This window comes from Chelon labrosus (genome assembly GCF_963514085.1).
Source record: "Chelon labrosus genome assembly, chromosome: 1".
Taxonomy (NCBI): domain Eukaryota; kingdom Metazoa; phylum Chordata; class Actinopteri; order Mugiliformes; family Mugilidae; genus Chelon; species Chelon labrosus.
Window position 1 is genome coordinate 12,722,805 of NC_140337.1, and position 19,503 is coordinate 12,742,307.

At 41.1% G+C, this 19,503-nt stretch overlaps 1 protein-coding gene across 1 annotated transcript in view; it reads right to left on the reverse strand.

The window, feature by feature from the left end:
- Positions 1-19,503, reverse strand: part of LOC311491327 (uncharacterized protein) — a gene marked incomplete at its 5' end in the record, with an annotated part of 314,565 nt that overhangs the window by 240,045 nt on the left and 55,017 nt on the right. The gene's annotated exons all lie outside the window — the stretch shown is intronic.

The window sequence follows — 19,503 nt, forward strand, 5'->3', positions numbered from 1 at the left end:
CACTGACATATCCAAGGCTCTAATAATCCCCCCCCAAAAAAATCCACTTTGTTCTCCCTGTGTCTGTGTGGGTTCTCTCCAGGTACTCCGGCTTCCTCCCACCATCCAAAGACATGCTCATTAGGTTAATTGGTGATTCTAAATTGGCCGTAGGTGTGAGTGTGAGTGTGACTGGTTGTCTGTGTCTCTATGTTAGCCCTGCGATGGACTGGCAACCAGTCCAGGGTGTACCCCTGCCTCTCGCCCGATGACAGCTGGGATAGGCTCCAGCAGACCCCCGCTACCCTTAACAGGAATAAGCGGGTATAGAAGATGAATGAATGAATGAATGCCATTTTTATGGCATTTCTGAAGAGGACACTTTTGTCCCTTAATGGTAACAATGTAACTATTTAGGTTACACAGTGTAAAAATAGAGTATTATGTAATTTGTTTTTGAAATATCAAAATTTGTTCAAAAATACACACCTTTACCAAATATCATAACAGCAAGCATAACCAACACTAAGTAATCCAAAAAATAAAACTTGAAAAGGACACTTTTGTCCATATCAGGTATGAGGATTAATAAACACAATGCAGCCAAATTGAGCATTCATCCAACCATATAAAATGGATATCATATCATCGACGAGTAGACTTCAACTCGACTTTCACCACATATTGAGCCCCATTCTTAACTTATATACTGTACATGTGTTGCAAAACAAGATGCAAGCGCGTTCCCATGCCCCACCCAAAAGGACCCAAAAGGACTCTGAAGCTGCCCAATGTGCCTGCGTAAGTTTTACTCCTTGTAACCCCAAATCGCCCTACTAAAATAACGTAGTTGTCATGCAAAAAAAACATACATATCACCAAAACCATGTATCATAACAACTCAGAAATCAAACAAAAATACATTAAAATGTGGGGTGTTCACTGTCCATGAATGTGTTACATCTCAGCATGGGTCCCACAGTATAATTCAGAAATTTACTCTACTTTCCTGCTCCCTAAACTCTTGTGATGCCACTTGTTTCTTTCAGTCTTTTATATTCTGGAAACCCAAAAAAGTCCTGTACTGTGGCAAATGTCTCTGTTGTGTAATGCATTCCATTGAAGTAAACCAACTAGTTTTCATTATCTTATCATCAAAAAAGCAAGGTAAGAACATCACAGATTGCTTAACACAAGCATGGAATCCAAATTTAGCATTGACACACCTTGTGTTCAGATTCACATTCACAGACAAGTAGGGTAACAGTGGTGGGAGGGGATTTGTGTAAAATACACACACATTATAGGATCCGGCAACATCCCAGTTTGATCCCGTGGACTTTTTGGGATCACAAGCATTTAAAAACATACTGGTCACAAGTACTTTCAGAGGTATTATTAACCATACAATAATAAGACAGATGTCCACTGCTGTCAGGTAGAACAGGTATTTCAGAAGGGTGTAATGCCAACCTTCAAAGGAAACTCATTTCGGCCGCTTGTATGCGCAATCTTGTTCTTTCGGTCACTACCCAAAGTTCATGACCATAGGTGAGGGTTGGAACGTAGATCGACCGGTAAATTGAGAGCTTCGCCTTTCGGATTAGCTCTCTCTTCACCACGACCGACCGGTTAAGTATCCGCATCACTGCAGATGCCGCTCCGATCTGCCTGTCGATCTCCCGCTCCCTCCTACTCTCACTCGATACGATATTTGCACTAGTTATCTTATATTTTTGTAAAATATGTATCTTTTTATATTGTATTTGTAAGATTTTTTTATATTGATAGGCATTTGGGTGGACGGCAAAAGAAGAATTTCATTGTACAGGGAAACATGTTTCTACACTGAGCACATGAAAATAAACTATTTGAATCTTGAACATCCCCCCCCCACACACACACACACACACAATGCAAGGATCCCTTTCTCCTCATGACCCAATTACATCACTTTTATATCATAAGAAACTTGGGAGCTGCAAATCACAGCAACTGTGGAAAATACATTTGCAAAGTTCACACATCCCTTTGCTGCAGTTCCTGTGTATGAGGGTGAACTCACACACATGTACACAAACACACACAAACGCACAAACACAAACAACATTCCAAATGCCATTGATGTACTTTTCCGTTACCAAATTTTTAAATATTTATGTATTTATGTTTTATTTCTAGAGCGATCGAAATTGTTGGACACTGCACTCCTAATTGTATGCATTGTATGTAATGCATTGTGATGCCATCACAAACTCTAATCTCTGTTGTGAAATGCATTCCATTGAAGTAAACCAACTAGTTTTCATTATCTTCCAAAAAGCAGAACTGCAATATTTAATGAGCTTCTTTATATATAACATGATTATTTTACACAAAATGTATTGTTTGATATTTTTACCAAAACTTTGCATGTTTAATTAGCTTATTTACAATACATATGCATTGCTCTTCCACATTGGTGAAGTTTCACTCGACCATACAAAGACAAGGTAATAACGTCACAGATTTCTTCAAGGTAGGTATGAATAATCTCCTCCTTGGACCAACTTGCTCACATTGTTTTCAGTAGGGGTGGGTAGCTGCTGACGTCAACTGGGGATATCGTCGGGCGGTGGAAGGAATACTTTGAGGAGCACCTCAATCCCACCAGCGCGTATTCCATAGAGGAAACAGAGCTGGAGGGCCTGGGGTTGGATCGTCCAATCTCCGGGAGTGGATGAGATCTGACCTGGGTATCTCAAGGCTGTGGATGTTGTAGGGCTGTCCTGGCTGACACGACTCTGCAACATTGCATGGACATCGGGGGCAGTACCTCTGGAGTGGTAGACTGGGGTGGTGGTCTCCATCTTTAAAAAAGGGGACCAGAGGGTGCGTTCCAACTATAGGGGGATCACAGTCCTCAGCCTCCCCGGCAAGGTCTATGACAGGGTGCTGGAAAAGAGGATCCAGTCAATTGTTGAACCTCAGATCGAGGAGGAACAATGCGGTTTTTGTCCCGGACGTTGAACCATGGACCAGCTCTTTACCCTCACTAGAGTGCTGGAGGGGAAATGGGAATTTGTCCAACCGGTCCACATGTGTTTTGTGGATCTGGAGAAGGCTTATGACCGTGTCCCCAGAGGCATCCTGTTGGGGGTGCTCCAGGAGTATGGGGTGGATGGTAGAGGTGTGCGATACCGCTAGATTTGGTATCGATCCGATATGTTGTACGGTGTCCTCGAGTGCCCAGAGAGGCGCCTCCAAATAAAATGTATTATTATTATTATTTAAGTAAATACTGGGCCAGTATCGCCGATACCGATACCGATATCGATACTTTATAATAATTAAGGTGGATGCACCATCAATCTGAATCAGTCTAAATCTGAATGAATTCTCATGACATTTTAAGTGTTTTTGTGATTTGCCGTTTGGATTATTAATCAGTTAAAGTCCAGTACAAAATTTGGTTTGTAAGTAAATACAAAATACTTTATCACAATAAAAGTTTTTGTTCAGAAACAACATAAAATGATCACTTGAGGACAAATAAAAACAAATTATCTTTCAGGCAGTGTTCAGAAACTACAATAAAAACTAAATCTCTCCCTTCATTGAACTCTTTCTGGATTTTTTTTTCTTAAATAAAGTATAGAAAAATTATCGCTCCACAAAAAATATTATAAATAATGTAAGGAAGTGTTTAGGAAGTACAATACAATACAAAAATAAGACAACATTTCTCCCCTTTAGTGCACTTTTTTTCTTCTCATCAGCGATTTGTAGGGGCCAAGTGGGCGGGGATTTTAAAAATTTCCATCTGCTTATACAAGTTTGTTGTGTTACCACTGTATCTTACAGCCTTTTTACAAATAGTACATCTTGCTATTGTTTTATTTTCGGCCCAAAAATATAACCAAACAGCCCGACTCTTTCTCTCGCTGTGTGTAATGCGTTGCAGTCAGTCTGGCCTGGCTGGTAGCGGTGAGCGGTGTTCGGTCACCTGGCGCTGCGGAGTCACGTGACAGTACAACAAACACACGCGAGGGGGAGGAGGAGCAAAATGAGCCTGATCTGCTCTGTGACAGCAGCGGCATCTAGACAAACAGAGTCAGGTCGCTTCTTTAATGAAACGAGAGAAACTGAAACTTAAGTATCGATCTCATTACATTGGTATCGATCAATCACGATACCAACGTTGGTATCGATATTATCGATATTTGGATTGATCCGCCCACCTCTAGTGGATGGCCCCTTACTAAGGGCCATTCAGTCCCTGTGCCAAAAGGAGTTTGGTCCGGTAGTAAATCGGACCTGTTCCCAGTGAGGGTTGGACTCCGCCAGGGCTGTCCTTTGTCACCAGTTCTGTTTATAATCTTTATGGACAGAATTTCTAGGTGCAGTTCTAGGGTTCGGTAATCGGAGGATCTCATCCCTGCTTTTTGAGGATGACGTGGTCCTCTTAGCTTAATCAAACAATGACCTCCAGCTCTTGCAGGGGTGGTTTGCAGTGTGAAGTGGCTGGGATGAAGATCAGCACCTCCAAGTAACATGCTGATGTTGATGCTGATAAAGCTGTTGTTGCAGTTGTAATTTGTGTTGTTCCTCTCACTTTTGTTTGATCAACTATACATAGTGTTGTTACAGGTAGTGGAGTTTGAGTTGAAATTATTTGTAAAGATGCTGTGGTTGATTTTGACACAGATGTTTCTTTGCCTTGTCTATTTACAGTTGAAACAACTGTCTCTGTTGGTGTTTGCTGTGTGGTTGTTGTTTTTTCTCTCGTAGATGTTACGGATTGAGTTAGTCTTATCGTTGATGCAGTTGTCATGGACACTGTATGCCAAAAATGAACACATTAATGCTTGATTTAATGATTTCATCCGTCTCAATGCGTGAATGGGTGAGTGACATCTCAACTGTGCACCCTGACAACTGTCCAAACTTTGATTTATAGCACATCTTTCATAATTCTTAAGTGACAAAAGGCTTGAAAAAGTAAAATTCCCACCCCCAAATTATAGAGATGCCGATTCGCACTGGATTAGTGTTATCACAGGTCCTCTGTCTTATGACAATATAGGGTAAGTAATTTGTGGTGTAATGTTTACTTTAAAAATGATGGACATGACCGATTTGCACTGGATTAATATCACAGGAGACCTCCACTATTAAAATGTCCATGTGAACCGTTTTGAGTTTGTTGATTGTTTAGCTTTCTATGTACTCTTTGGTGCCACTATATAACCTGCTGTTTTGAAAACAAAACTGAATCACTGACCGTAATGTCAGCAGTAATAATACATTTATAAAATACATGAGACCAACTTTTAAATGTTTGTGCCTTTAATTGAAGCATCTTTAATACTTCGTGTTACATTTTCTGAATATACCTTAGATGACAAAAAACTTACAAGATATTCTTTCAATCATTTCAGTTTTGCATGCTGATCACCTTGAAGACAGCATTTGCAAATTTCTCTGCTGTGGGATAGGATTATCTTATCTCATCGTCTTATTTTATACTATAGTTACATAAACATATGTAACTAGAGTCCACATAATATAAAAACATTTAAATATGAAAGTTGACCAGATAATCATTCAGGACATTGTTCAGACATTTTACATTTTATGAACTCCACAGTATTCAATGATACTGTTTCAGGGTTCAAGAAGCAGACTATAGTACAGGCTGAATCATTTCCTTCACTGAAACTTTTTGAAACATTTATTCACTTATTTCCTGTTCAGTTTGAATATTGCACACATTTTAACTGTTCTAACTACTGAGTCAATTTTGTATTTGTGCTTAGTGGAAATAGTTTCCTTCATTTATCATATGATAAGGAGATCAAACTGGATAAAAGAGAAAGGTGCAGCAAAGTGTGCATGCACTAAACTTGAATTTAATGTCTAGATGCTTCTTCTAAGCCATACTATATTTGCTATTCATCAGAAGGTCTTCTTGGATTTTCAGCGAGAACAAAGTCCTTCTTCATACCAGTAACAGCAGATATTTTCTAATGGGATCTTATGGATTTCAGCACAGACTATTGCTGGCATGACAGTAGCCATGACAGCAGTACCAGACAGGATGCTGTGATGAGACTGATCTTGTGGCTCACTCCACTTGACGCTGCTGTAAATGTTGAAAAAAGGAAAACAGGGAACTGTGTTAACCAAAATTCCTGTTATATTGTAACTTTATAATATAATAGCATTCAAAATGACTTGCCTGTGCCATTCACAAAAATAGAGTTGGTGTCAATGTTGAAGTCTGTGATGCTGGAAGATGCATTGACCAAAACTGTAGCAATCTGAGTGTTGTCAGGAACAGATGTGGAACTAAACACAAGGTCCATGTTGTTGATGATTGATCCGTTACTGCAAAAGGATTGACCAAAAACATTGTTTTACTTTTATGGATTTACAATCAATATTCTTAAGATTCTACCAGTATAACATAAAAAAATACCTGAATGAAATCACAGTCAAGGAGCGGAATGAAGAAAATGCTCTTTGGTAGAAAGGTTCAAGCTGCAGAAACACAAACAAACTTTAAATGCATGTGTTGTGTTTAACGGCTTAATGGTTTCTTCACTTTCTAATCTCAGTGTAATTGGGCTATAACATTTATGCTTTGTGAGGACACGGATCCATTTTGAACCTTTTCCCATTTCAATGACTAACTTCTGTGTCCACACACAATTACATTTATGTGGCAGAAATTACTAATATAAGTTTCTTTTCAAATCTCACCATCTGCGGTGAAGCTCATAGACAACAATCTAGCATCCTACAGGAAGCAAAAGCTTTTTTCTCACAAACTGATACCAACAAAAACATCACAAGTAAGTCTGTAGAAAGTTGATTTAGTTCTCTCTACGCAGTTGAATTTTAGACTGATAGCAAATGCACCATTGCAGAAATACTATAACTTAATATTACAAATGTTTCCATGTTATTATAATGCAAACATTTTCACTTAAAGATACTCACACTTCTCTTTAACAGACTAGCCCGACTGATAAACGCTTGGGATGAGGGATTCAGCAATTCACTTGTAAATGTCTCTCCAGCAGATCTGAATGTCAACCGCCTTGTTGTAACTGCCTCAACAGTTAAAGTAGTTGCTGAAGAGGTTGTAGTCGTGGCACTTGTAGCTGTGGTGACAATAGTTGTAGCTGTGGTTGTAGAATTGGTAGTTGCAGTAGTTGTATTAGCTGCAGCAGTGGAGGCTGCAGTTGTTTCTGAAAAGAAAATAACACATACAAAGACAAATATGAAAAAAAAGACAAGCTGAGTAGCTATTGTTAGTCAAAGGGCAGTCTTTGGAAATACTACGTGAATCGCAATGTACTGTTTATTTATGAATGGCCAGCTGGAGTTAAACCCCCTCCTTAATTGTACCAGAACTAAATTTCTCTTTTAAGATGGAAATTTATTGCTTCTTAATTATTTTCTGAAGTGGCAGGAAGATTTATTGGCGGTCACCAAAGAAAGATCAACACACACTCAAGACACAGACAGCCATAGATAAATTACGTATGAATAGGCATATTTCTTTGCCAGTGTCAAGTGGGGTACTGCTGTTTACTTACCAACTATTTGGACAGTGTTGACTTGAATAGTGATGTTGAGGGCAGTGTTATTTGCAGCCTGTACTAAGGTTTGTGCAACGTCAGTAGCCGTTGGGATTTCTGCAGTTGTTGAATTTCTGTTGAACTCGATCCCCACCTCTGCATCAGTATTCTCCATTCGTGTTCGGGCTGTAGCTGGTCTGCATAAAAAAAAGCATATATTTGAACCTGGTAACTAATATTATGTCTGTGGCCATGGTCAATATGAGAACTTGTGTATAGAAATGTTTGGAAAATTCTGTCAAGGAATATATCATCTCACCTAAATGCTATGATGAATGTGCGGCGGAAAATTGCACCATATCGAGTGCGGTAGATGATGTCATACTGTGAAGTGAAAGATGTAAAATTGAATTAAAACCAAATGAAAACTCACTAATTACAATTAATTGAGTGAATGTATTAAGGTACTGCACTCACCACTGCAACAACCCTTGCCTCAAGGACCTTAAATTGTTGGCTGTTCCTATCATTGAGTTCTGGGACAAACGGTTCTACCAAGGTTGCTTGAATAGCCACAACTGGTGGTGGGGCTTCAGTTGTTGTAGTTGTTGTAGTTGCTGCAGTAGTTGTTGTTGTGGTTGCAGTTGTTGCAATGGTAGTTGTTGTGGTTGCTACAGCAGTTATTACTGGAGAACAAGGAATTATGTTAACTAAAATTCCTATTGTACTGTAACTTTATAATATAATAGCATTCAAAATGACTTGCCTGTGCCATTCACAGAAATTGAGTTGGTGTCAATGTTGAAGCCAATGTTGGGGTCAGAAGATGCATTGACCAAAACTGTAGCAATCTGAGTGTTGTCAGAAACAGATGTGGAACTAAACACAAGGTCCATGTTGTTGATGACTGATCCGTTACTGCAAAAGGATTGACCAAAAACATTGTTTTATTTCTATGGATTTACAATCAATATTCTTAAGATTCTACCAGTATAACATAAAAAAATACCTGAATGAAATCACAGTCAAGGAGCGGAATGAAGAAAATGCTCTTTGGTAGAAAGGTTCAAGCTGCAGAAACACAAACAAACTTTAAATGTGTGTGTTATGTTTAATGGCTTATTGGTTTCTTCACTTTCTAATCTCACTTTGTAATTGTGCTATAACATTTATGCTTTGTGAGGACACAGATCCATTTTGAAAATTTTCCTGTTTCAATGACTACCTTCTGTGTCCACACACAATTCAATTTATGTGGCAGAAATTATTAATATTAGTTTCTTTTCAAATCTCACCATCTGCAGTGAAGCTCATAAACAACGATCTAGCATCCTATACTAAGCAAACCCTTTTTCTTACAAACTGATACCAACAAAAACATTAAAAGTAAGTCTGTAGAAAGTTGATTTAGTTCTCTCTACGCAGTTGAATATTACACTGATGGGAAATGCACCATGTTCAGATTTAGGTGAATATAAGACATTAATATGTTTGCCAAGAAGAAGAATGGTGTATGCCACCTTGCAGAAATACTGTGACTTAATATTACACAAGGTGAAATGTTTCCATGTTATTAGAATGCAAAACATTTTCACTTAAAGGTACTTACAGTTGACCTTAACAGACTGGCCCGATTGATGAATGCTTGGGATGAGGAATTCAGCAATTCACTTGTAAAGGTCTCTCCAGCAGATCTGAAACTCAACCGCCTTGTTGTAACTGTTGTTGTTGTTGTTGTTGCTCCAGCTGTTGTTGTAGTTGCCAAAGCAGTAGTTGTTGTTGTAGTTGGTGCAGTGGATGTTGTGGTTGCTCCAGCAGTTGTTGTTGTAGTTGGTGCAGCAGTTGCTGTAATATCTGCAGGAGTTGTTGTTGTAGCTCCAACTGTTGTTGTAGTTGCTGCAATGGTTGTTGTTGATGCTCCTCCTGTTGTTGTTGTAGTTTCTGCAGGAGTTGTTGCAGTTGCTGCAGAAGTTGTTGTTGTTGCTCCAGCTGTTGTTGTAGTAGTTGCTGCAGGAGTTGTTGCAGTTGCTGCAGAAGTTGTTGTTGTTGCTCCAGCTGTTGTTGTAGTAGTTGCTGCAGAAGTTGTTGTTGTTGCTCCAGCTGTTGTTGTTGTAGTTGGTGTAGTGGTGGTTGTTGTGGTTGCTGCAGCAGTTGTTGTTGTAGTTGGAGCAGCGCTTGTTGTAGCTGGTGAAACAGTTGTTGTTGTAGTTGCTCCAACAGTTGTTGTTGTTACTCCAACTGTTGCTGTTGTAGTTGCTGCAGGAGATGTTGTTGTTGCTCCAGCTGTTGTTGTAGTTGCTGCGGGGGTTGTTGTAGTTGGTTTAGCGGTTGTTGTCGTAGTTGCTGAAAGAATTGGTGTTGTTGCTCCATCTTTTATTGTTGTGGTTGCTGCAGGAGTTGCTGTTGTTCCTCCAACTGCTGTTGTTGTAGTTCCTGTAGAAGTTGTTGTTCCTCCAGCTGTTGTTGTTGTTGTTGCTACATCAGTTGTTGTTGTAGTTGTTAAAGCAGTTGTTGTTGTTAGTGGTGTGGGTGTTGTTGTGATAATTGCTGCTGGAGTGGTTGTTGTAGTTGGTGTAGCAGTTGTTGTTGTAATTGCTGCAGCAGTTGTTGTTGTAGTTGGTACAACAGTTGTTGTAGTTGGTGCAACAGTTGTTATTGGTGCAGCAGTTGTTGTAGTTGGTGTTGCTGTTGTTGTTATAGTTGCTGCTGGAGTGGTTGTTGTACTTGGTGCAACGGTTGTTGTAGTTGGTGAAACAGTGGTTGTTGTAGTTGGTGCAGTGGTTGTTGTGGTTCCTGCAGCAGTTATTAGAAGAAAATGAGGAATTATGTCAACTGAAATTCCTATTGTACTGTAACTTTATAATATGATGGCATTCAAAATGACTTGCCTGTGCCATCCACAGAAATTGAGTTGGTGTCAATGTTGAAGGCTGTGATGTTGAAAGATGCATTGACCAAAGCTGTAGCAATCTGAGTGTTGTCAGGAACAGATGTGGAACTAAACACAAGGTCCATGTTGTTGATGATTGATCCGTTACTGCAAAAGGATTGACCAAAAACATTGTTTTATTTCTATGGATTTACAATCAATATTCTTAAGATTCTACCAGTATAACATAAAAAAATACCTGAATGAAATCACAGTCAAGGAGCTGAATGAAGAAAATGCTCTTTGGTAGAAAGGTTCAAGCTGCAGAAACACAAACAAACTTTAAATGTGTGTGTTGTGTTTAATGGCTTAATGGTTTCTTCACTTTCTAATCTCACAGTGTAATTGGGCTATAACATTTATGCTTTGTGATGACACAGATCCATTTTCAATTTTGTCCCATTTCAGTGACTACCTTCTGTGTCCACACACAATTCAATGTATGTGGCAGAAATTATTAATATTATTAATATTAGTTTCTTTTCAAATCTCACCATCTGCAGTGAAGCTCATAGACAACAATCTAGCATCATATAGGAAGCAACACCTTTTTCTTACAAAATGATACCAACAAAAATATAAGTCTGTAGAAAGTTGCTTTAGTTCTCTCTATGCAGTTGGATATTACACTGATGGGAAATGCACCATGTTCAGATTTAGGTGAATATAAGATATTAATATGTTTGCCGAGAAGAAGAATGATGTATTCCACCTTGAAGAAATACTGTAACTTAATATTACACAAGGTGAAATGTTTCCATGTTATTAAAATGCGAACATTTTCACTTAAAGATACTTACAGTTGACATTAACAGACTGGCCCGATTGATGAATGCTTGGGATGAGGAATTCAGCAATTCACTTGTAAACGTCTCTCCAGCAGATCTGAAAATCAACCGCCTTCTTGTAACTGTTGTGGTTGTTGCTCCAGCTATTATTGTTGTAGTTGGTGCGGCAGTTGTTGTTGTAGTTGCTGCAGCAGTTGTTGTTGTAGCTCCAACTGTTGTTGTAGTTGCTGCAGGGGTTGTAGTTGGTGTAGCGATTGTTGTCGTAGTTGCTGTAAGAGTTGTTGTTGTTGCTCCAGCTGTTGTTGTTGTAGTTGCTGCAGGAATTGTTGTAGTTGTTGCATCAGTTGTAGTTGATGCTCCTGCTGTTCTTGTTGTTGCTGGAGTTGTTGCAGCAGCTGTTGTTGATGCTCCTGCTGTTGTTGTTGTACTTGCTGCAGAAGTTGTAGTTGTTGCGCTAACTGTTGTTGTAGTTGCTGCCGGGGTTGTTGTTGTTGCTCCAGCTGATGTTGTTGTAGTTGGTGTAGCGGTTGTTGGAGTAGTTGCTCCAAGAGTTGTTGCTGTTGCTCCAACTGTTGTTGTAGTTTCTGCCGGGATTGTTGTAGTTGGTGTAGCGGTTGTTGTCGTACTTGCTGCAGGAGTTGTTGTTGTTGCTCCAGCTGCTGTTGTAGTAGTTGCTGCCGGAGTTGTTGTAGTTGTTGCAGCAGTTGTGGTTGATGCTCCATCTGTTGTTGTAGTTGGTGTAGTGGTTGTTGTAGTAGTTGCTGCAGGAATTGTTGTTGTTGCTCCAACTGTTGTTGTCGTAGTTGCTGCAGAAGTTGTTGTTGTTGCTCCAGCTGTTGTTGTTGTAGTGGCTGACGGATTTGTTGTAGTTGTTGCCGCAGTTGTTGTTGTTGCTCCAGCTGTTGTTGTTGTAGTTGCTGCCGGAGTTGTTGTTGTTGCTCCAGCTGTTGTTGTCATAGTTGCTCCCGGAGTTGTTGTAGTTGGTACAGCGGTTGTTGTTGTAGTTGTTGCAGGAGTTGTTGTTGTTACTCCAGCTGCTGTTGTAGTACTTGCTGCAGGGGCTGTTGTAGTTGGTGTAACGGTTGTTGTCGTAGTTGCTGCAAGAGTTGTTGCTGTTCCTCCAGCTATTGTTGTTGTTATCGCTGCAGAAGTTGTTGTTGTTCCTCCAGCTGTTGTTGTTGTAGTTGCTGCAGGAATTGTTGTAGATGTTGCAGCAGTTGTTGTTGATGCTGCTGCTGTTGTTGTTGTGCTTCCTGTCGGGGTTGTAGTTGTTGCTCCAGCTGTTGTTGTAGTTGCTGCAGGAGTTGTTGTAGTTGTTTCAGATATTGTTGTTGTTGCTCCAACTGTTGTTGTAGTTGAGGCCGGGGTTGTTGTTGTTGCTCCAGCTGATGTTGTTGTCGTTGGTGTAGCGGTTGTTGTAGTAGTTGCTCCAAGAGTTGTTGCTGTTGCTCCAACTGTTGTTGTAGTTGGTGTAGCGGTTGTTGTCGTAGTTGCTGCAGAAGTTGTTGTTGTTGCTCCAACTATTGTTGTAGTTGCTGCAGGGGTTGTTGTAGTTGGTGTAGCGGTTGTTGTTGTAGTTGCTGCAAGAATTGTTGTTGTTTCTCCAGCTGTTGTTGTTGTAGTTGCTGCAGGAGTTGCTGTTGTTCCTCCAACTGCTGTTGTTGTAGTTCCTGCAGAAGTTGTTGTTGTTGCTCCAGCTGTTGTTGTTGCTACATCAGTTGTTGTTGTAGTTGCTGGAGTGGCTGTTGTTGTAGTTGTTGCAGCAGTTGTTGTTGTTAGTGGTGTGGGTGTTGTTGTGATAGTTGCTGCTGGAGTGGTTGTTGTAGTTGGTGCAGCAGTTGTTGTTGGTGTTGCTGCTGGAGTGGTTGTTGTACTTGGTGCAACAGGTGTTGTAGTTGGTGAAACAGTGGTTGTTGTAGTTGGTGCAGTGGTTGTTGTGGTTCCTGAGCAGTTATTAGAAGAAAATGAGGAATTATGTCAACTGAAATTCCTATTGTACTGTAACTTTATAATATGATGGCATTCAAAATGACTTACCTGTGCCATCCACAGAAATGGAGTTGGTGTCAATGTTGAACGCTGTGATGTTGGAAGATGCATTGACCAAAGCTGTAGCAATCTGAGTGTTGTCAGGAACAGATGTGGAACTAAACACAAGGTCCATGTTGTTGATGACTGATCCGTTACTGCAAAAGGATTGACCAAAAACATTGTTTTATTTCTATGGATTTACAATCAATATTCTTAAGATTCTACCAGTATAACATAAAAAAATACCTGAATGAAATCACAGTCAAGGAGCTGAATGAAGAAAATGCTCTTTGGTAGAAAGGTTCAAGCTGCAGAAACACAAACAAACTTTAAATGTGTGTGTTGTGTTTAATGGCTTAATGGTTTCTTCACTTTCTAATCTCACAGTGTAATTGGGCTATAACATTTATGTTTTGCGATGACACAGATCCATTTTGAACCTTTTCCCATTTCAGTGACGACCTTCTGTGTCCACACACAATTCAATGTATGTGGCAGAAATTATTAATATTAGTTTCTTTTCAAATCTCACCATCTGCAGTGAAGCTCATAGACAACAATCTAGCATCCTATAGGAAGCAACACCTTTTTCTTACAAAATGATACCAACAAAAATATAAGTCTGTAGAAAGTTGATTTAGTTCTCTCTATGCAGTTGAATATTACACTGATGGGAAATGCACCATGTTCAGATTTAGGTGAATATAACATATTAATATGTTTGCCGAGAAGAAGAATGATGTATTCCACCTTGAAGAAATACTGTAATTTAATATTACACAAGGTGAAATGTTTCCATGTTATTAAAATGCAAACATTTTCACTTAAAGATACTTACAGTTGACCTTAACAGACGAGCCCGATTGATGAATGCTTGGGATGAGGGATTCAGCAATTCACTTGTAAACGTCTCTCCAGCAGATCTGAAAGTCAACCGCCTTGTTGTAACTGTTGTGGTTGTTGCTCCAGCTATTATTGTTGTAGTTGGTGTGGCAGTTGTTGTTGTAGTTGCTGCAGCAGTTGTTGTTGTAGCTCCAACTGTTGTTGTTGTAGTTGCTGCAGGAATTGTTGTAGTTGTTGCAGGAGTTGTTGCAGGAGTTGTTGTTGATGCTCCTGCTGTTGTTGTTGTTGCTGGAGTTGTTGCAGCAACTGTTGTTGTTGCTCCAGCTGTTGTTGTAGTTGCTGCAGGAGTTGTTGTAGTTGTTGTAGTTGGTGTAGCGGTTGTTGTCGTAGTTGCTGCAGCAGTTGTTGTTGCTACAGCTGCTGTTGTTGTCGTTGCTGCAGGAGTTGTTGTAGTTGTTGCAGAAGCTGTTGTTGTTTCTCCAACTGTTGTAGTAGTGGCTGCAGGGGCTGTGGTAGTTGGTGTAACGGTTGTTGTCGTAGTTGCTGCAGAAGCTGTTGTTGTTGCTCCAGCTGTTGTTGTTGTAGTTGCTGCCAGAGTTGTTTCAGTTGGAACTGGAGTTGTTGTAGTTGCTGCAGGAGTTGTTGTTGTTGCTCCAGCTGCTGTTGTTGTAGTTAAGGCAGGAGTTGTTGTAGTACTTGCTGCAACTGTTGTTGTAGTTTCTGCCGGGGTTGTTGTAGTAGGTGTAGCTGTTGTTGTCGTAGTTGCTGCAGGAGTTGTTGTTGTTGCTCCAGCTGCTGTTGTAGTAGTTGCTGCAGTTGTGGTTGATGCTCCAGCTGTTGTTGTAGTTGGTGTAGCGGTTGTTGTAGTAGTTGCTGCAGGAGTTGTTGTTGCTCCAACTGTTGATGTCGTAGTTGCGGCAGAAGTTGTTGTTGTTGCTCCAGCTGTTGTTGTAGTGGCTGACGGAGTTGTTGTAGTTGTTGCAGCAGTTGTTGTTGATGCTGCATTGGTTGCTGTAGTTGGTGTAGCGGTCGTTGCTCCAGCTGTTGTTGTTGTAGTTGCTGCCAGAATTGTTGTTGTTGCTCCAGCTGCTGATGTCGTAGTTGCTGCCGGAGCTGCTGTAGTTGGTACAGCGGTTGTTGTTGTAGTTGCTGCAGGAGTTGTTGTTGTTGCTCCAGCTGTTGTTGTTGTAGCTCCTGCAGGGGTTATTGTAGCTGGTGTAGTGGTTGTTGTCGCAGTTGTTGCAAGAGTTGTCGTTGATACTCCAGCTGTCGTTGTTGCTGCAGAAGTTGTTGTTGTTGCTCCAGCTGTTATTGTTGTAGTTGCTGCAGGAGTTGTCGTTGATGCTGTAGGGGTTGTTGTTGTTGTTGTGGTGGCTGCAAGAATTGTTGTTGTTGCTCCAGCTGTTGTTGTTGTAGTTGCTGCTGGAGTAGTTGTTGTTGCTGCAGGGTTTGTTGTAGTTGGTCCAACTGTTGTTGTAGTTGCTGCAGGGCTTGTTGTAGTTGTTGCAGAAGCTGTTGTTGTTTCTCCAACTGTTGTAGTAGTGGCTGCAGGGGCTGTTGTAGTTGGTGTAACGGTTGTTGTCGTAGTTGCTGCAAAAGCTGTTGTTGTTGCTCCAGCTGTTGTTGTTGTAGTTGCTGCCAGAGTTGTTGTAGTACTTGCTGCAAGAGTTGTTGCTGTTGCTCCAACTGTTGTTGTAGTTTCTGCCGGGGTTGTTGTAGTTGGTGTAGCTGTTGTTGTCGTAGTTGCTGCAGGAGTTGTTGTTGTTGCTCCAGCTGCTGTTGTAGTAGTTGCTGCCGGAGTTGTTGTAGTTGTTGCTGCAGTTGTGGTTGATCCTCCAGCTGTTGTTGTAGTTGGTGTAGCGGTTGTTGTAGTAGTTGCTGCAGGAGTTGTTGTTGCTCCAACTGTTGATGTCGTAGTTGCTGCAGAAGTTGTTGTTGTTGCTCCAGCTGTTGTTGTTGTAGTGGCTGACGGAGTTGTTGTAGTTGTTGCAGCAGTTGTTGTTGATGCTGCTTTGGTTGCTGTAGTTGGTGTAGCGGTTGTTGCTCCAGCTGTTGTTGTTGTAGTTGCTGCCAGAATTGTTGTTGTTTCTCCAGCTGCTGATGTCGTAGTTGCTGCCGGAGCTGTTGTAGTTGGTACAGCGGTTGTTGTTGTAGTTGCTGCAAGAGTTGTTGTTGTTGCTCCAGCTGTTGTTGTTGTAGCTCCTGCAGGGGTTGTTGTAGCTGGTGTAGTGGTTGTTGTCGCAGTTGTTGCAAGAGTTGTCGTTGATGCTCCAGCTGTCGTTGTTGCTGCAGGATTTGTTGTTGTTGCTCCAGCTGTTATTGTTGTAGTTGCTGCTGGAGTAGTTGTTGTTGCTGCAGGGTTTGTTGTAGTTGGTCCAACTGTTGTTGTAGTTGCTGCAGGGCTTGTTGTAGTTGTTGCAGAAGCTGTTGTTGTTTCTCCAACTGTTGTAGTAGTGGCTGCAGGGGCTATTGTAGTTGGTGTAACGGTTGTTGTCGTAGTTGCTGCAAAAGCTGTTGTTGTTGCTCCAGCTGTTGTTGTTGTAGTTGCTGCCAGAGTTGTTTCAGTTGGAACCGGAGTTGTTGTAGTTGCTGCAGGAGTTGTTGTTGTTGCTCCAGCTGCTGTTGTTGTAGTTAAGGCAGGAGTTGTTGTAGTACTTGCTGCAAGAGTTGTTGCTGTTGCTCCAACTGTTGTTGTAGTTTCTGCCGGGGTTGTTGTAGTTGGTGTAGCTGTTGTTGTCGTAGTTGCTGCAGGAGTTGTTGTTGTTGTTCCAGCTGCTGTTGTAGTAGTTGCTGCCGGAGTTGTTGTGGTTGTTGCTGCAGTTGTGGTTGATGCTCCAGCTGTTGTTGTAGTTGGTGTAGCGGTTGTTGTAGTAGTTGCTGCAGGAGTTGTTGTTGCTCCAACTGTTGATGTCGTAGTTGCTGCAGAAGTTGTTGTTGTTGCTCCAGCTGCTGATGTCGTAGTTGCTGCCGGAGCTGTTGTAGTTGGTACAGCGGTTGTTGTTGTAGTTGCTGCAAGAGTTGTTGTTGTTGCTCCAGCTGTTGTTGTTGTAGCTCCTGCAGGGGTTGTTGTAGCTGGTGTAGTGGTTGTTGTCGCAGTTGTTGCAAGAGTTGTCGTTGATGCTCCTGCTGTCGTTGTTGCTGCAGAATTTGTTGTTGTTGCTCCAGCTGTTATTGTTGTAGTTGCTGCAGGAGTTGTCGTTGATGTTGTAGGGGTTGTTGTAGTTGGTGCTGCGGTTGTTGTTGTGGTGGCTGCAAGAATTGTTGTTGTTGCTCCAGCTGTTGTTGTTGTAGTTGCTGCTGGAGTAGTTGTTGTTGCTCCAACTGTTGTTGTAGTTGCTGCAGGGTTTGTTGTAGTTGGTCCAACTGTTGTTGTAGTTGCTGCAGGGCTTGTTGTAGTTGTTGCAGAAGCTGTTGTTGTTTCTCCAACTGCTGTAGTAGTGACTGCAGGGGCTGTTGTGGTTGGTGTAACGGTTGTTGTTGTAGTTGCTGCAAAAGCTGTTGTTGTTGCTCCAGCTGTTGTTGTTGTAGTTGCTGCCAGAGTTGTTTCAGTTGGAACCGGAGTTGTTGTAGTTGCTGGAGGAGTTGATGTAGTTGGTGTAGCGGTTGTTGTCGTAGATGCTGCAGGAGTTGTTGTTGTTGTTGCTGCAGCTGCTGCTGTTGTTGTAGTTGCGGCATCAGTTGTTGTAGTTGTTGCAGAAGCTGTTGTTGTTGGTTCAACTATTGTAGTAGTTGCTGCAGGGGCTGTTGTAGTTGGTGTCACAGTTGTTGTCGTAGTTGCTGCAAGAATTGTTGTTGTTGCTCCAGCTGTTGTTGTAGTAGTTGCTGCCGGAGTTGTTGTAGTTGTTGCAGCAGTTGTGGTTAATGCCCCAGCTGTTGTTGTAGTTGGTGTAGCGGTAGTTGTAGTAGTTGCTGCAGAAGCTGTTGTTGATGCTCCAACTGTTGTTGTTGTTGTTGTTGAAGCAGTTGTTGTAGTTGCTGCAGGGGTTGTTGTAGTTGGTCCTGCTGTTGTTGTTGTTGCTGCAGGAGTTGTTGTAGGTGGTCCAGCTGTTGTTGTTGTTGCTGCAGGAGTTGTTGTAGTTGGGGTAACAGTTGTTGTCGTCGTTGCTGCAGGAGTTGTTGTAGTTGGAACCGGAGTTGTTGTCGTTGCTGCAGGAGTTGTTGTTGTTGTAGTTGTTGTAGTTGGTGTAGCGGTTGTTGTCGTAGTTGCTGCAGGAGTTGTTGTTGTTGCTACAGCTGCTGTTGTTGTAGTTGCGGAAGGAGTTGTTGTAGTTGTTGCAGAAGCTGTTGTTGTTTCTCCAACTGTTGTAGTAGTTGCTGCAGGGGCTGTTGTAGTTGATGTAGCGTTTGTTGTAGTAGTTGCTGCAGGAGTTGTTGTTGTTGCTCCAGCTGTTGTTGTTGTAGTTGCTGCCGTAGTTGTTGTAGTTGCTGCAGTTGCTGTTGTATTAGGTACAGCAGTGGTTGTTGTAGTTTGTGTAACAGCTGTTGTCGTAGTAACTTGTGTTGTTGCCAGCTCCATTGTCACTATTAAATTAAATATTAAATTAACCACATAAATTCATCAAGTCAGAACTCTTATCCCTTTTCTTTCACATTACAACATTACTTACTTACCTGTCAGTATCAGAAAAACTGATAAGATTTGTCCAGTACCCATTTTGGACAGCTCCTGAATCTAAGAGATGAGATGAGATGATCATTAATTTTAACAATATGGAATGGCAGAGTTGACATTATTGCACATAGATAATATTGTTAATGTTGTCAAATCTTTACCTTAATAATATACTGTTGCATTGTAGCAGTTTTTGTAAATCAGTTTGTAAATGTTTTTTTATCATTAAGGACATTTGTCCTTAATGATAATTTGAAAGTGCAAATATACCAATAGGTTAACAGAACACCGAAAAAAATTACTTCCCTCTTGAGTCATTATAGCAGTCATTGCTATAAAAATTTACCTGCTTAATATTTTTTATTTTTTTATGCATAAGTCTCTTAAACCCCTTCAGCACTTTCAATCATTTTGAGGATTTTAACCCTTTGAATGCCAGTTTGATTACTTAAAGTCACTGTTGAGGACGACATGACGGATCTTGCAACAGAATGGACTTCAAAAAGTGGGTAAGTCTGGTTTCCTACTAATGCAGAGGTTACCCACTATGTTCCTGTTACCAGAGGTTGGATTCCGGGCTGAGACCGTACGCTGTCACCAGGATGGCATGTACTGGTGAAATGTGTAATTGCCTTTGAAAGGGACAAGCTGATCACACACACATCTCTCCCAGGTTCAAAAAAGCACCAGCAGGCGATGTGTCCATATCTCCCAGATTAAGCAGATGGGGACAACCTTGTCTTCTCTGAGATG